Raw genomic sequence first — 14,768 nt, 5'->3', positions numbered from 1 at the left:
GAATGCTGAAGTAAACTAGGGGCCAAAGGACTGACCACTTCCCACACCTGGCAAACAAACTGAGTAGTCTGTGAGGATAGAGGTAATGGCATATTTGGAGCAGAAGTCCACTTTACTCATTAATCTCTGTCTTACCAAATACTTAGGCTGCATGTAAATAGAGAAATCTTTCCCCTGAGTAGGCCTCTTGGCTTGTAGAAATCATAGATTTCTCAGAGTAGAGTAGCAGCAACCACTAAACACTGTCCTGTCCCTTCGAGGCCTCCTGTGTCAATGAACCCCCCATTAACATGACGTGCTGCATAAGTAGCACTCCCTTTCTTGTACTTCAGACTTGATTAACTTCACTGAGATTCCTAATTAATCTTCTTTTAAGGGTGAACAAATAAATAGTGATTATTCACCTCCTGCATACCATTCATGATGTCACAGATTTCCAACATCTTTTCTTAGTTGTTTCACTTTTTCAGGCTGACTAATACTGGCATACTATAGACTTTTTCCTATTTCTCTGATCGCACAGGCTGTACCTCTTGTGAGCTTTCCTTCTCCTACTACATCCTTTTTGATACGGAGGAACACAGATTTCAAAATACGCAAAAACATTAATTTGTGCTGGTAACATAGTGAAGATTTCCTCAACCTGTATGACATTAGTCATTTTTCCACATCACTCACTAGTCATGTCTTTCCACACCGCTCAGCACGTCACTGCTGGTTTAGGACATTCCAGTCCTGCATCTCTATGACAGGTTTGTTAGAAGCAATAAAACTGTATTACTACAGTCTAGTCAAGCACCAGGACAAAGGAGTGAAAACCTGCAGGTAGCTTAAAAGAATCTGAAATGCAATAAATTCAAGGGAAAACAAGTTATGACTCAGAGTAACCTAATCAGAGTACTGATAAGAAATTAAGCAAACAAGGCTTCCCAGGGTAGTTCCATTATCAGTGAATGAGGCCTGATACCAACTATGTTGACAGAGATAGTGTACACTAAGCATCACTTAAGTCATTCTAGAGAGACACAGAGATCTCAAGAATACGAAAGTTTTGCTTGGGCTAGTAGACAAGGAAGGCAAATCAGTTTATCTAAACCATTTTTTCCATTCCTGATTTCTAGACTGACATTTTAATAGCTTTCAGTAACTCTGTTACGTGCAGAGTTGTGCATAGGATGATTTAATTGTGTCTCCACAAGCATCTTTCTGGCTCTTCTCATGACGCCCAAAGTGACCTGAACAGCGTTCACATTAAAATTATTAAATAAAAAGTCTTTTTCTTTCAGCTCCTGTCAAGTGTGGGTGAACACCACCACCACAGGGCCAGATCCCTGTTTTGGGACACCTTCCACCCACTCTGATGTTTCAGCACTTCCCAGAGGCTGCAGCCTCTGAGAAAGACATTATTTCAGTCCCATTCCCTCCTTTAACCAGATGCAGCAGCTAGAGGGCACATCCATAGAAAGGTTTTTTGGCCACCTGATCAGACCTATCTCCCTGAAGAAAAGGCAGCAAGTTAGACAGAAATATTCCCACAAACAAACTGGCACCATGTTAAAAGAGAAGAAAAAAATCCCCATGCTATCTCACCATCTCAGGTATTTGTTTTTCTGTTCTGCTTCCCACCTTCCCCACAGCCTCCTGACAAACCCTCACCTTTACTTTTGCATATTTTTACTCCACTGAATCATATTATCATTTGGCTTCCTCCTTCGCTACTGCTGAAGTCACTTGAAACAAAAAGGCAGCTGTCACTCATCGTGACCACACTTGTGAAACTTCTCCCGCCTAGGAAAATAGCAATTCCCTAATCAGTACAAATCCAGGCGCGTGATTCTGAAATATCTATGCCTTGAACAACTTTTCTCTGTTCACAATAAAAGCTGATTGTGATTCTTCACTATTTTCCAAACAAGTCTATCGAAGGAATAAAGAGATCCCCAGAAAATACAGAGCCTCGACAAAAATGACAAGCAGCTCAAAGAACTGATATAAGAAAGGTAATAACTCCTTTTGCTGTAAGGTATTTTAAGGCACATTGCAATAAGAATTTGGCTATTGATATTCATACAATAGTCACACTGCAGCTTCTACATGAAAAACTGCAAATACTTTCAAGGAACTTAAATTTCCCTGCAGCAGAATTCCTCCCACCAGGAGCCTTACAAGGAGACACTGTCCAGGGCAGCATCACTGCCACATTTTTGCTGGCACTTGAACACGCTGGACACTTAGCATGAGACACAAGCCTTGCGGGGCAGCGCAGAGGGGTGAGCACTCACTGAGAGCACCAAGCTCCAGACAGCTAAGCAGCGCTCATGTTTGAGATGCCAAGATGTGCACCGCTGTATTCAAAGTCTCCTCCTGCTTGAAAAGTGAGTGGAAATATTTGGTTTAAAAGGTCACTGAGGTTTGCAACAAGGGAGGGAGAAGAACACAAAAAACCCCACCACATTTCAGAGGGAAGTCATGTAGTCCAACTGTCAAGGGGAAAATCCAACACATTATTCTAAAGACACAGTGAGATTAAGTCAACAGCGCAGTGCTTTAGCTCTAAATCTCAGCTGGAAAACTGTGTGGTAACAGTTGAAATGTACTGAAACTACAATACTGTTGAAACAGTGTGTCACTGGGCACCCAGAAAATAAACACTTCTTGCTAGAAGACTCTTTATATTGACCATGACAGTCACAAGGGAAGTTTAAAGGAGAGGACACACAGTGCTGTGAGCGGGAAGGATGTGGAGAGGATGTCCAGTAATGGCAGAGTGAAGGGTTCCTCGCATTTGTTCTAGGTGCTGTCTGAAGACAGAGGTAGCATGCAGATCAACTGATAACCTTGTATCAGACAGATCTCTGTGGGCAGAGAGACCAGAACTTAAGAAATAGGTCACAGTGATGTCTGCCAAAGTTCCACAAGGCTGTAGATGAAGCCATTCTAGATGATTGTGCCTTGCTGATGGAGACTGCACAACCAACCCTCTGTTAACAGGGGATGCTGACAGGCAGGACAGCCTCTGCCTCCAGCTCCTTTGAAACTTATCATGGGGAAAAGGGATGAGTGACTCGCCAGGAGTGCTCTCCCACCTTTTTGCAGATGTAAAGCAGCCCATCTGCAATGTGAACATTTGGAGTCATGGGGAAGAAAGGAGGAGAGTACATGAAAACAGGGTGTGAGCTGTCCCTTATAGCCAAATCAGCTACACAAATGAAAGGCAGAAATAAAAATGGTACAGGAATTAAAAACCTAAACTGGATAAAGTAATTTTCCTTACACAAAAGGAGAATACTTCAAAGAACAGGGGGGAAAAATGTAAACAGCTCTTAGAGGGTATTTGGAGCATATTAAATAACTGAAAGTAACCATACAATGTCTTGGGCTCAAAAGCAAAGTCAATACTGCTTAAGCAGAGGAAAGCATTTACAGGACAGATTTCCCCATATGCAAATACTTGAAAGAAAACGGAAGAATCACATGTCAAGATTCATTTGACTCTAGTTTAGAGGATGCAATAGGAACAAAACCCACACAGGTACTGATTTGACTTCAGCATAGGCACAGTGGCCTAGAAAATCAGTTCTGTAGCTCACTTTTAAACACAGCTCACTTTTAAGCATCACTTACTTAAGGCAGAAAAATATTTTTTGGCATAAGGCAGAAATTTTGTGTAATGCAGTACTATCATACAAAGATATCCAGGACTGAAGTTTCAAGATATTTATAAAGTCAGACCACAAAGAAGTGCATGGCTTTTGTGCTCTGGATTCCTTCAATCTCGTATTATTCAGCAGTGACAGTGACACCCAATTCTTCTTCAGGGCAGACCCCTAAGATGGTTTCATAAACCAAATTAACAGCTCCTAAGAGGAGAGGAACTGTTCTCTTCTCACATCCCTTTCTACCCTGGACTCTGGCTCTCACCTGATCCCAGAGAGAGAGACTCCTTAACTGATTCAAATAGTCAATTATCTCAATTTTTTTCTTTATTGGTCTAGTGAATTGAGTCATCATACCTTATGCTCTGATAAATGGCAGTGTCAGTTCAGAGGGAGGGGAAAAAACATTGCTGATGCTGAATGGAGAGGCCCTGTGTTTCCTTCCCCTGCTTGGAGCAAAGAATTAATTCCCATTGTGGATAATTGAGCTCCTCATAGCTGCCCACTGGTCTTTGTGGTTTGACAGCATTACCTGCTAATCCTGTTCAGGTAAATGTCAGTACCTAAAGGCATCTGCCACAAAAATATCACCATAAAATTTCTGACTATTCATTGTATCAAGTACTCAAAGACAACACAGAGTGAGGAAAATCAACCTGCCAACAATGCAGTCTTGAGGAAAAGAATACTTAGGCATCACAAGAGAAAATATGGGCATTTTAGAAGACAGTTAACACTACACATGCAGTTTTCCTTCATTTATTTTGCTACTTGAGCACACAACAGCTTGTCTGGAAAGGCTATGCCATGTAAGTCAACCAGAACAACCTCTCTTTAAATCACATATTGTACTGCCTCGTCTATTGGTTGGTCACAGGTTGAAAATAGAGATGAAAAGCACAAAGACTCTAAAGATACAGGACACACCCTATTTTCATGTATGGAGATGCCATCAGTCTCTGATGTGTTGCTGAACGCCAGCACTTCATCACACAGAACCTCAGAAGCCAGAGAAAAGAACAACTCAGTTCATACATGCTACTGATCCCATGCGTGACCTGACAAGCCACATCAGAGACACTGCCAACAGACTGATGAGACGTTAGGAAATGTCAGTGTGGAAATCTGGGAGTGAAGGCATTACAAAACTAAAAAGATCTCGCTTAACTTTGTCTTATTATTCAAATGCAGGTGAAGAGAGCTCTGCTTTTCGGAGTACTTATGTTAACTTTCAACAGTGTATCTCAAGCACAATACAGGAACTTGCTGAAGAAGAGAAATTAAAAGCCTACCTTGAGGACACCTGGTTTGAGTTATGCAGGCAGCCAAAGAAGGACTCCCTCACTCCTCTGCTTGGAGACCAAAAGATTTGCAATAGTGCATTTGAAATCATATCTCATGCTCCTTATGTACTTGGCTTATGAATATACCTGTCAAAGAGTAATGTCTGAAACTAAACCTCATGTCTGAAACTAAAAAGAGAATATTCTGCCTATACCCTGAGGGCAGAGATCCCAAGAGAGCTACAGGGAGTCACTGGGCTGAGGAGAGAGCTGATATACCTGGGTTCTGCACAGGACTGTTCCACAGGCACTCAGGGTACAGGTCCTGGAAACTTGAGTGGGAGAAGAGAGACAAAGGATCCAATCTGTCTGGTTGACAGTCGTCCCAGGAAATGTTGAAAAGACAGACTTGTAAGAGTCCAAGTCTTTCTTCCAGCACAAGATACATTACCAAATTGCCTCCAACGAGCTGCACATCCCCTGCAGGTACTCAAGACTGTAACTTCACAGAGCACCTGCACTCAGCAAGCACAAGACCCAGCAGGCAGCTGGCACAACCTGGGAAAGTCAAGACTACCCCAAGCGTCACGAGCCAGTGGATCCTGGAAGTAAAGGACTTGCTAACCACACAGACATATTTCCCTTCATTATCTCCGGCAGAAATATGACAACTCTCCTCATTAATTCTCCAGACACGCTTCCTTTTCACCTCCTGTACCTACACACCTGTCACAATCTCACCTTACGCTATGTGACCAATTGCTCCACAGTTTTCTTCCCTTCCTCCAGGGACCGCTTTTCAGAAATGCTAAGTGCATCTGAATTTAAATATAATTAAGAACATAAGTGCTCACTCTTCCTGAAAATCCAGGCCTTGGGAAAACAGACAGCCCTTGGAAATGCACCTGAGTCTTTCAGCAGTGAGATCAGTTTTAGCTAACCCAACATCAGCCCTGTCATTCCCTAGTCTGACCTTTGTGGAATAGATCACGAGACATCACTATCTTAAATCTTACTTTGAGTAACTGCTGTAGTGGAATGTAACTTTATAAAATGGCAAATCCTGGCATTTTTTTCCCTAGTAACAGAAATGCCACCATTTAATTTTTTGCCACTGTTAAAAAGGCATTCTTGATTTCTAATTGCCACTTGTTTTTCTCCATGTCCTAGACTGGTCAGCCTGTCAAAACACCTTGGTATGATGTTTCAATTACTTACACAATTAATTTAGGATAAGGCTGTGGAGTTTTTTTCCCCCTAAAGAACTGTTGTAACTGAAGGAGTCTCTCAGAACTCCTGCTAGTCTCCAAAAACTTCCTTCCTCCCTGAGCTGTGCTAAATAGAACTCACAGTAAACCAAGTCACAGAATCTGAATTAAGAGCAAAAACATCCCCTGTTCCAGTATCCTGGGTACTGAAGGTTCAGGGAAGGCTAACAAGGACAAAGACATGAAACAGTTTACACATCAGGAATGCAAAGTTCTTCAGCCTGGAAAGGAAATGATGGAAAAGGGATATTTTATAGAAAGAAGAGTAAAAAAGCCAACCAAGCAACCAAAAAAATAACAACCAAACAGAAAACAACAAAGAAACCCTCAACAAAAACCATAGGAATCTTGGAGATGGTGAGTAGGAATTGACTGTTCAGTTTCTTCTACAAGAACCAGGGGCCACCCAGCAAAGCCAGCAGCAGCAAGACTGCCCTTTATGCAAAGGATAGCAAACCAGTGCACTCTTCACCAAAAAGTATTGTAGAAATTTGCACAGGCCCAGGGAGAGACTTCTTTCTATGCTGCTCCAATTTTATTTGAGATGTGGATTCTGGAAGAAACAGATTATTCCCCTTTTTACCCCTCCTTACATCTACTCTCATTTTTGCTGTCTGAAGCCAACCTGAAACAGAAACACTATGGCAAGCTCTCAGAACTTGGGAAAATCCAGATCCTGTTCCTCTTACTGTTGTATTAAGCAACTTAACACTGAGTAGCCCAGTTTGTAAATCACTTGGATTACTTAGAATAGAAAGTACTTTGCTGCACAAATAGGGCTGACCAAATCAAGCCCCCAGAGATTAGGGCTGATTACAGCTAATTACCAGCAAGAATGTACATTTATATTGTACTTTGTAAGTGTCCCACCTTTTTATTAAGTTCTCTATAAATTTTCACAGCATTGCAAGCAACTTTCAACTTTGAAACAAAGCACTGCTGGTAACATGTGAGCTGCCTCTGCTGTGTCTGTGCCAGTCAGGGCAAATCTCACCACTTTATGAGTGATGAAAATTGCTATGACCTCTCTGTTGTATTTACTAACAAATGTTCTTGGCCAGCTACCCAGAACATTCAGAGGCTTGGTAACTGCACACATACCACACTGCTCCTGTATCGCCCCTGCTCGAGGGATGGCAGGGAAGACAACACAAAAAAAGGCATCTGTGTTCTGTCTCTGGGGAGATACTCTGGCACCTCCTGCTCAACATACTGTCATATTAAGTGGGCACATACCATTTTCCTTCTCAAAGTGTTTGGAACTCCTTTGGATAGAAATCAGAGCTGCAACAAGAGGAGGTTTTGTTAGTCTCACCTCCCACTCGCTGCAGAAATTGAACAGCATGCAGTGAATGAGAAAGGATGGCTTTATGATCACAGAGTCAAACCATAAGCTAGTCAACTGGATTTTATTCTGTTGAGAAAAGTAACTCTGTGATGTGGGACAAGTCACCTAAACCAAACTTTTCTTTATGATGCGTTCTTTAGTAGAGATCAGTTCCTCACATGTGTTGACTGTTTATTTTTTCCAAGCAAAATCAGCTAAATGAAGGAATATTATGCACATCTGGTGGAAAAACACATGACATCATTCTGGAATAAATATATGGATGAAATTCAATGTCCTGTTTGACCACTGATACACTGCTTGCTTACAGAAGGTCACACTTCTTCCTGTTTCAGCATCTTCAGTGTCAAAATGCAAACAAACATTTTCATCCAATTTACGATTCCTAACAGGAATCGTGGGTTCCTAATCTCACTGGAGTCAAATCAACATCTTCCAGCAAGATCAGCTTCCAAGAGAAAATATGTATGAACCAAGCAGCTAAGCTGCAGAAGTGAGTTGACTAGCTTACCCCAAGAAGAGGAGAGCATCCCGAGCGCAGGATATAGCAGCCAGAGTGCCTACACAACCATTTAGCTGTGCCAGACAGACACATCCTTGGAAGTCTGAAAGTGGCTTACTGCAGCAACAACAACAGGGGGAGTGAAACAAAGTTAAGAGGCAGATTATCACAAGTCAAGAGATGAGGCAGAAAAAAGGAGAAAGGAGTGTCATTCTCATTGGTCCTCAGGAACAAACAATAAGCAGTATTAGCACCTCTGTTGTTTCAAGGCAAAGAAACAAGGGCTGTATCTGCAGAGCAATGTCTTATAGGGTGAGATTTAGAGACTGAATGATACTAATTATTCCAGAACTATAGAGCCACTGAAGAACAATGAAGCGCTACAAGAAAATGAAAATATCAGGCTACACTGGAGAACATTTCTCTTAAGGCACTGATAAATGGCAGTGCCTAAGAGAAATGATCAAAACTGCATAGCATCATGTTATTCGTAACAGTGGCATCACAATGCTGGCAGATATGCTGTACAGAACAGTCTTGGCCGGGACAGGGATGCTGCAGAACCCCATTCCAGAGGATGTCCGAGTCCTCCTCGGCTCGGCCGTGCCACCCGATGGCTGCGGATGTTAATGCAGGGCAGCACCTGATGCCAGGTGAGGAGCTCCTCCTCCTCCTTCCCCACAGAATAAACGGCTTTTAACCACTCTCTTCTATACGAAGCGTGACAGGGAGCACTACCACCTCCAGGTCTGCGCAGCCTTCAGAAGCTGCACTACAGTCTTTTCACCGGAGAATAGGGATTTACTGAGTCAACAAAATCCTCCCGACAGAGCATCAGCGCCGGCATGAATCTATTAAAAGCCACAACATTCAGAGTGGGAGTCAGGATGTCACTGTCAGCATTTACTAATTAGTAAAGGCAAATACATTCACAAGCTTCTAATGGAGGTATGTGGTGTGCAAGGAACAAATTATAGTGAGATGTGATGTTCCTTCCCCCATCTCTTAGAACAATAAATAAAGAAGGATTTATTGTTCTGTAAAATATGAAAGGGAGATTATTCAGAGGACAGGAGTCTTCATTCTGTTAGACTGACAGACGCAACCCTTCTAGGCTCAAATCATCTTATGACAGAATGTCCATTAAGCCACAAAATATAGCATGCGTGCATCATTGCATCAACATGGATGAGAATACACAAGTCTGTTGCTACATTTAATAAATTTTTCTTCTGTTGAGGAAAACTTCAGCATTTTGGCAAAGTGCAGAAAGCAGAAAAAAAAATAATTCCTGCCATCAGATTTTCTTAAACTTAGAATCATGGAATTGTTTGAGTTGAAAGAGACCTTAAAGATCATCTAGCTCCAACCCCTCTGACATGTTCCAGACATTAAGTCAAAGCTGGGCGATGGGGAACAAAGAACCACCAAAACTCCCAAGCCCTTCTGAAAACACAACTAGAAACATGGTTGGCCATAAGTGAAAGACAGCATTTTAGCAGAGCACCTCAGAAACATCAATAAAGGGACAAGGGGAAAAAGAAACCAAAAACCCGTGGGAAAAAAATAAGGCATATGCATCCCTAGTGTTAAATAATGAAAACAGAGGGATATGCTTGGATAAATCCTCTTGGCCATTTTCATATGAAATCATATAAACAATTAAAAGATAAGGTGTTTACAGACTTGGCAGTACCTTCCCACCACTGGAGCTAATACATCTTCCAGCAGGGAACTGCTGAACATACACCTTCTGGCAGAACTCAGATCAGCAAGACAGATGGTTTTGTTCTCTACCATGCCATATACAGGCAAAAGGCTAAGTACTGAAACAAGTCCAGTTCTTACAGGCTGCTACAGGTGTAGAGACAGCTCTCAGAAATGTTAGCAAAGATGACAGCTTTCCAAGGAGCTAAGCAGGGCACCACTGTGAGCTCTAGCTGCAGTGGATGAAGGCAGATCTAAGACATGTAGTCTAATACTATGGCAACCAACAATTCTAGTCAAATGACTTCATTTTGAAAGTTTCATAAGGAACACGGATCTATTGCACTTGTTTCACAATCAACTGTTTTCTGTCTCTATATAAACTTTCACTTCCACAATTTGCTGCTCCAGTTGGGTAAAGGTCTTTCTTTAGAATCAATGGAAAACAGGCATTTAAACAAGAAAGGGATTTTTCTCTCTGGATTTTGTCAGTCAGGTCTGTGCTCAGCTCAACAGCAGCATTAAATTATTTTATTTCTCAGTAGAAATGGCCAGTAGCATTTCAAGCCATCCTGTAATAATTCCAGTCCACACGAAACATGGGAATACTTATGAAACAAACATCAGTAAAAACCTGAGTATGTACTATTAGAACCCAAGTCAAAGATGACTCTGAGAGCTTTTTACATTCTTCCTCACAGTTGCCAACTGTTGCAGCATTTTTTCACAAAAGCTGTGAAACACTAGAGAAACACAATTCAACTACCTCAGAAAACCCCAAGTTCCTCTAGGTACAAATCAACAATAAATCACTGCTTTTAGCAGAAGCACTTTGCTAGGAATGCAACAAAAGTTTATATTTTGGTGTGTTTGGGTTTTTTTATATAGGCATACTACCAAAACAGAAAGAATTTACAGGTTCCTTCAATTAACAATTCTCCAGTTTTCCTTCCACAGATTTTATTTCAATAACAGTGTGGTCAGAACTTCAGACAAAGAGAAAAAAGTTTTCTTTGAGTTTCCAAATTATTGATCTCATCACATTGATATCTGCCAAACATTACAGGTTGATCAATCAAGCACTGTAAGCTCTTCAGCTTTCCAGGAAACACTACTCCAAGGTTCATCTTCTTTATGGCAAGGCCTGTACTGACTCATAAAATATAATCTTCATTTGTGGGCTAGTCTGCATGCACCAGGGAACTACATTTTTACTGCAGATTTCTTTGTTTCTCCTATAACAGACTCCTCCTTGGAGCCAGCCATTCATGCACACACTGGGGGCAAAAGAGAAGTCTGCTTTGAGAACAGTTATAATTTCCTGCTCACTTCCTTCTCTTCAAAAAAAGGATTCCTTGCAAGACAGAGCCAGAGTTCTCTTAATCTAAGAATACATTCCTACAAAATACCAAGAGAAAATCTGGAAGGAGAAATATTCCATAAATCATATCTAAAATTACTTGAGTGTATCTAACAAATTACAATCCAGAGCTGCAAACACATGTGTACATGACTCATGTCATATATTTATGCACAAATTCATTTTTTTCTGAATTATTTGCAAGAGTACATCTAAAAAGGTACTTATACAGATGAGGGGAAGAACAGAAAACAAGCTTTCCATCACACAAGTCCAATGACATCTTGTTTAAAATTATGTCCTTAATTCACTTACTTGTTCCACTTCAACAGGCAACAATGAACACGAATTAAGACTAAAGTCTTAAACAGTACACATCAATTTATGAAACAAATAACCCCACCAAAACCTGAACCTCAATGCCATATAACACTGAAGACAAAACTTGATTAAAATGCAGTAATAAGCTGTTGCCTATAACAACACAATTTTAGAACTGAGAAACAAGAAATAGATACTTTTTGAGAACTGCAAGGTTTAAGTTAGAAGCAGATGATATTTAGAACTATGTAATTCTATTGACTTTTACAGGAGGGATATCCAAAATCAATTATCCTTTTTAAAAAGGCCTACACAATATGAGAAAAGTACATTAACAAGCTATCAAAACAAACATATTTTGAAATACTACAGCATCAACAAAACTCACCAGTGCTATAGTATCTTTTAAGTTCTGTACGTCTGATGTCTTTCAGTTGATTGTACTTTTTCTTTTTCTTTTCCTTGTCTGGAGCAGTTTCCTTTTCCCCAGGAAATTTACAGTTGTCTTCAGAGGAACTGATTTGCTCCAAAATAACTTTACTTTCATCATCTTTCTCAGAAGGTGTTTTGGAAACAGGAGATCCAGGGGGATTGGCAGAGACAGTCTCGGTGTTTTGTTTGGCTTGTCTTTTCTTTTTCAAACTACGCACAAAGGAAAAAGAAACCACAACATTAAGATGCAGCCAAACTCTACAGACAAGTTAACTCACTTGCTAACATGATCTTATTAAAATGATTTTAATATCAGAATTCCTTACAACTTTTAAAACCACACTTGGCATCAGTAACTTGGTAATTATGATGATCCTGCCACATACTCTTCAAATGCATCATAATCTCAAGGATATCTTCTCAAGAATAACACAAACAGTAATAGAGTTTTTAATGTTGTTTACCAAGGAGGAAGAACAGGGAAAAAGAAACAAAAACACCTGAAAAGTTGTTTTGTTTTAAAGCACCATACATCCGAATGCAGGAACAGGATACTGAATCATGTTTTCAAGATGAAACTTAGGATAAAATAAAAACTCAGATCACAATGTATTACAATGCAACAGCTAACGTAACAATTTCACACTCCACTGCACCTGCTTTATAAAGCCATTTGTTCTCATATAAACTTGTTATTTTTTTCCATTTTCTCCAAGGTTATCTCCTAGTAGCCTCATGCTACTCCACTTCTTGCAGAACTCACACCACCTGGTGCTCCAAGTGTCACCAGCAGCTCCTTCTGCAACGTGACCAATGTAGCTGCAAACTGCTTGTGCTGGAACATTTTCCAGCCACCTAGATGTCTTCTGAGAGAAATCTTAACAAGCTGCCCATAAATCTTCCAAATCATCACCATAGCAACGAGAGTATTTTCTTTTTAGAAGACTCCTTAAAGCACAGCTCAAGCGAGAAGGATGCTTCAGGCATCCTAACACAGAATTTTCTGCTAAATCACCATCTATAGCACTGACTTTGCTTAGTGAGAGCAAAAAATGACTTTATGGGCTAAGGTTCAGTGTCACTAAATAGTTCCCAGTTAATCACTGACACATACCACACAAAATGAAAAGCTAATCTATCTAATGGTCCTTCTCTCCAGTACATTAACTTCTTAGTTACAAGCTACCTAAGGGAGGGAGTAGTATATTTATCTTGTTGATGCTAAAAACTTTGTTATGTGCACAGGAAGAATTATGCATAGAAAGTAGAGACAACCAGTGAGTCATGCCAAATGGGAAAAGGTTACATGATCTCACAGCAGCAGTTTACGTCAGCAAAAACTTGATGTATTAAGTTATTAATATAACTGGGAATTTGAGATTCTTCCTTCCACCTTTCATGTTTATATGCTATTCATCTAGTTTTTAGACTATGATGTAAAAATAAATACAGAGAATCTGATAATTTTAGCAAGACATTTCAGGCTACACATCTATTTTTTTTAACTGAAACATTAAAACCAGTTCCAGGTTTAGAATGTGTAGACTGAGACCTCTGAGAAGGGTCAGTTTCTCAGCCTACATGTGACCAACACTTTCTAGTGAAACATTTCAAAATACTCTAACAAACTGCGTCTATCACACGTGTACGTATACAGATTTTTTAATGCTTCCCAAAACAGGATAGCAGAAGATTCACACTCTGCTGCCAGCTCAGTGAAGATGCTGTGGATCCCCATTCATTCAAACTGAGGGATCTTTAAGACAACTGGTATGAGTTCATGCTCTGCACAGGTAGAGACAATTATTGCACGTGAAACTTTATGGATTCAGTCGTGACTACATACAAAAACAACATACAGGGATTTATAAAAGTGAATACATCTCTGTAACAAATGAAGTGTTTTGTTTAGACTAATGAAAATTTGCATATGCATAGGAAGCTTATTTTTGACTAATAAGTCACAATCCTGATCAAAGGCAGCTGCAGTAATCAAAGCATCACAGTTACACTACATGCACAATGTGTATATTTAGCCCCGGTATAAATCTATGCAAAGCAGCCCCCTACACTGAAACAGCATATTCTTACCATGGTTGTACCTGATTCCAGGCCTGTGACACACATCCCTGATATTTTACTCTAGTGGCTCAATGACCTTCCTGTATGTGTGCATATCACAGGGAACCAAATCACCTGCTTCAGCAGATGAGAACTAGCAAGCATCCACTGGCACCCCCATTTCTACTCACACTCTATCAGAGACTTCTGTCCTCAGCTTCAGAGTCTATTTGTTTTGAGCACAAACTCTGCTAAGTAAGCTTTCTGTAGTATGAATGTAGTATTTCAAAACAACTCAAAAACCACTGATGGGAAACGTAAAACCCTCTTTGGGAGGGGAAAAAAAGAATAAAGAGGAAAACCTCTCTAGAGGTCAAAAGTCGTCGTGACAACACTAACAGCTTCTGTCAGTACTTTCCTTAAAACATACACATTTGAACTCGAGTTTTCAAAGCTGCCCCCAGCAACTTCAAGAATAAAGAGCTAAAACAGAATTGGTCCATTAGTGATAGAAAAGAGAAAAGCAGAAACAAGCGTCTGAACTGACTCGCTGCAACACAACTGACTGGTGCTTCTCCTCAGTATTTGATCTTGCAGAATTCCCACATCCTACAGCCCACCAAGAGCTCATTACACAACCTGCAGCACCCCCAGCACAAAGCTACTGCTGCTGTGAAGGGACAGTGCCACAGGCACCTTTTAAGTACAAGTGATCAAGAATTTGGTCACTCCATAACTTCTATTCCACCCTCATGGCAGGCATCATATTTTCAAATGATGCCAAGCTTATTCCTGCCCACTGCTCTGTCTCAAGGCCATGATCACCTAAC

The 14,768-nt window shown here is 40.6% G+C and overlaps 1 protein-coding gene across 1 annotated transcript in view; it reads right to left on the bottom strand.

The window, feature by feature from the left end:
- The window catches only part of LOC103798010 (nuclear receptor coactivator 7-like), a 42,040-nt gene extending 30,140 nt beyond the window's left edge, over positions 1-11,900 (bottom strand). The window contains 1 exon segment of the mRNA XM_009070251.1: positions 11,834-11,900. The gene's annotated coding sequence lies outside the window, so the exon portion shown is untranslated.
- Positions 11,901-14,768: the final 2,868 nt, after the last annotated feature.

This window comes from Acanthisitta chloris, unplaced genomic scaffold (assembly GCF_000695815.1).
Source record: "Acanthisitta chloris isolate BGI_N310 unplaced genomic scaffold, ASM69581v1 scaffold26772, whole genome shotgun sequence".
In the NCBI taxonomy this organism is placed as follows: domain Eukaryota; kingdom Metazoa; phylum Chordata; class Aves; order Passeriformes; family Acanthisittidae; genus Acanthisitta; species Acanthisitta chloris.
The sequence above is the reverse complement of the archived record's forward strand: the minus strand, read 5'-3'. Positions and strand labels throughout refer to the sequence as shown.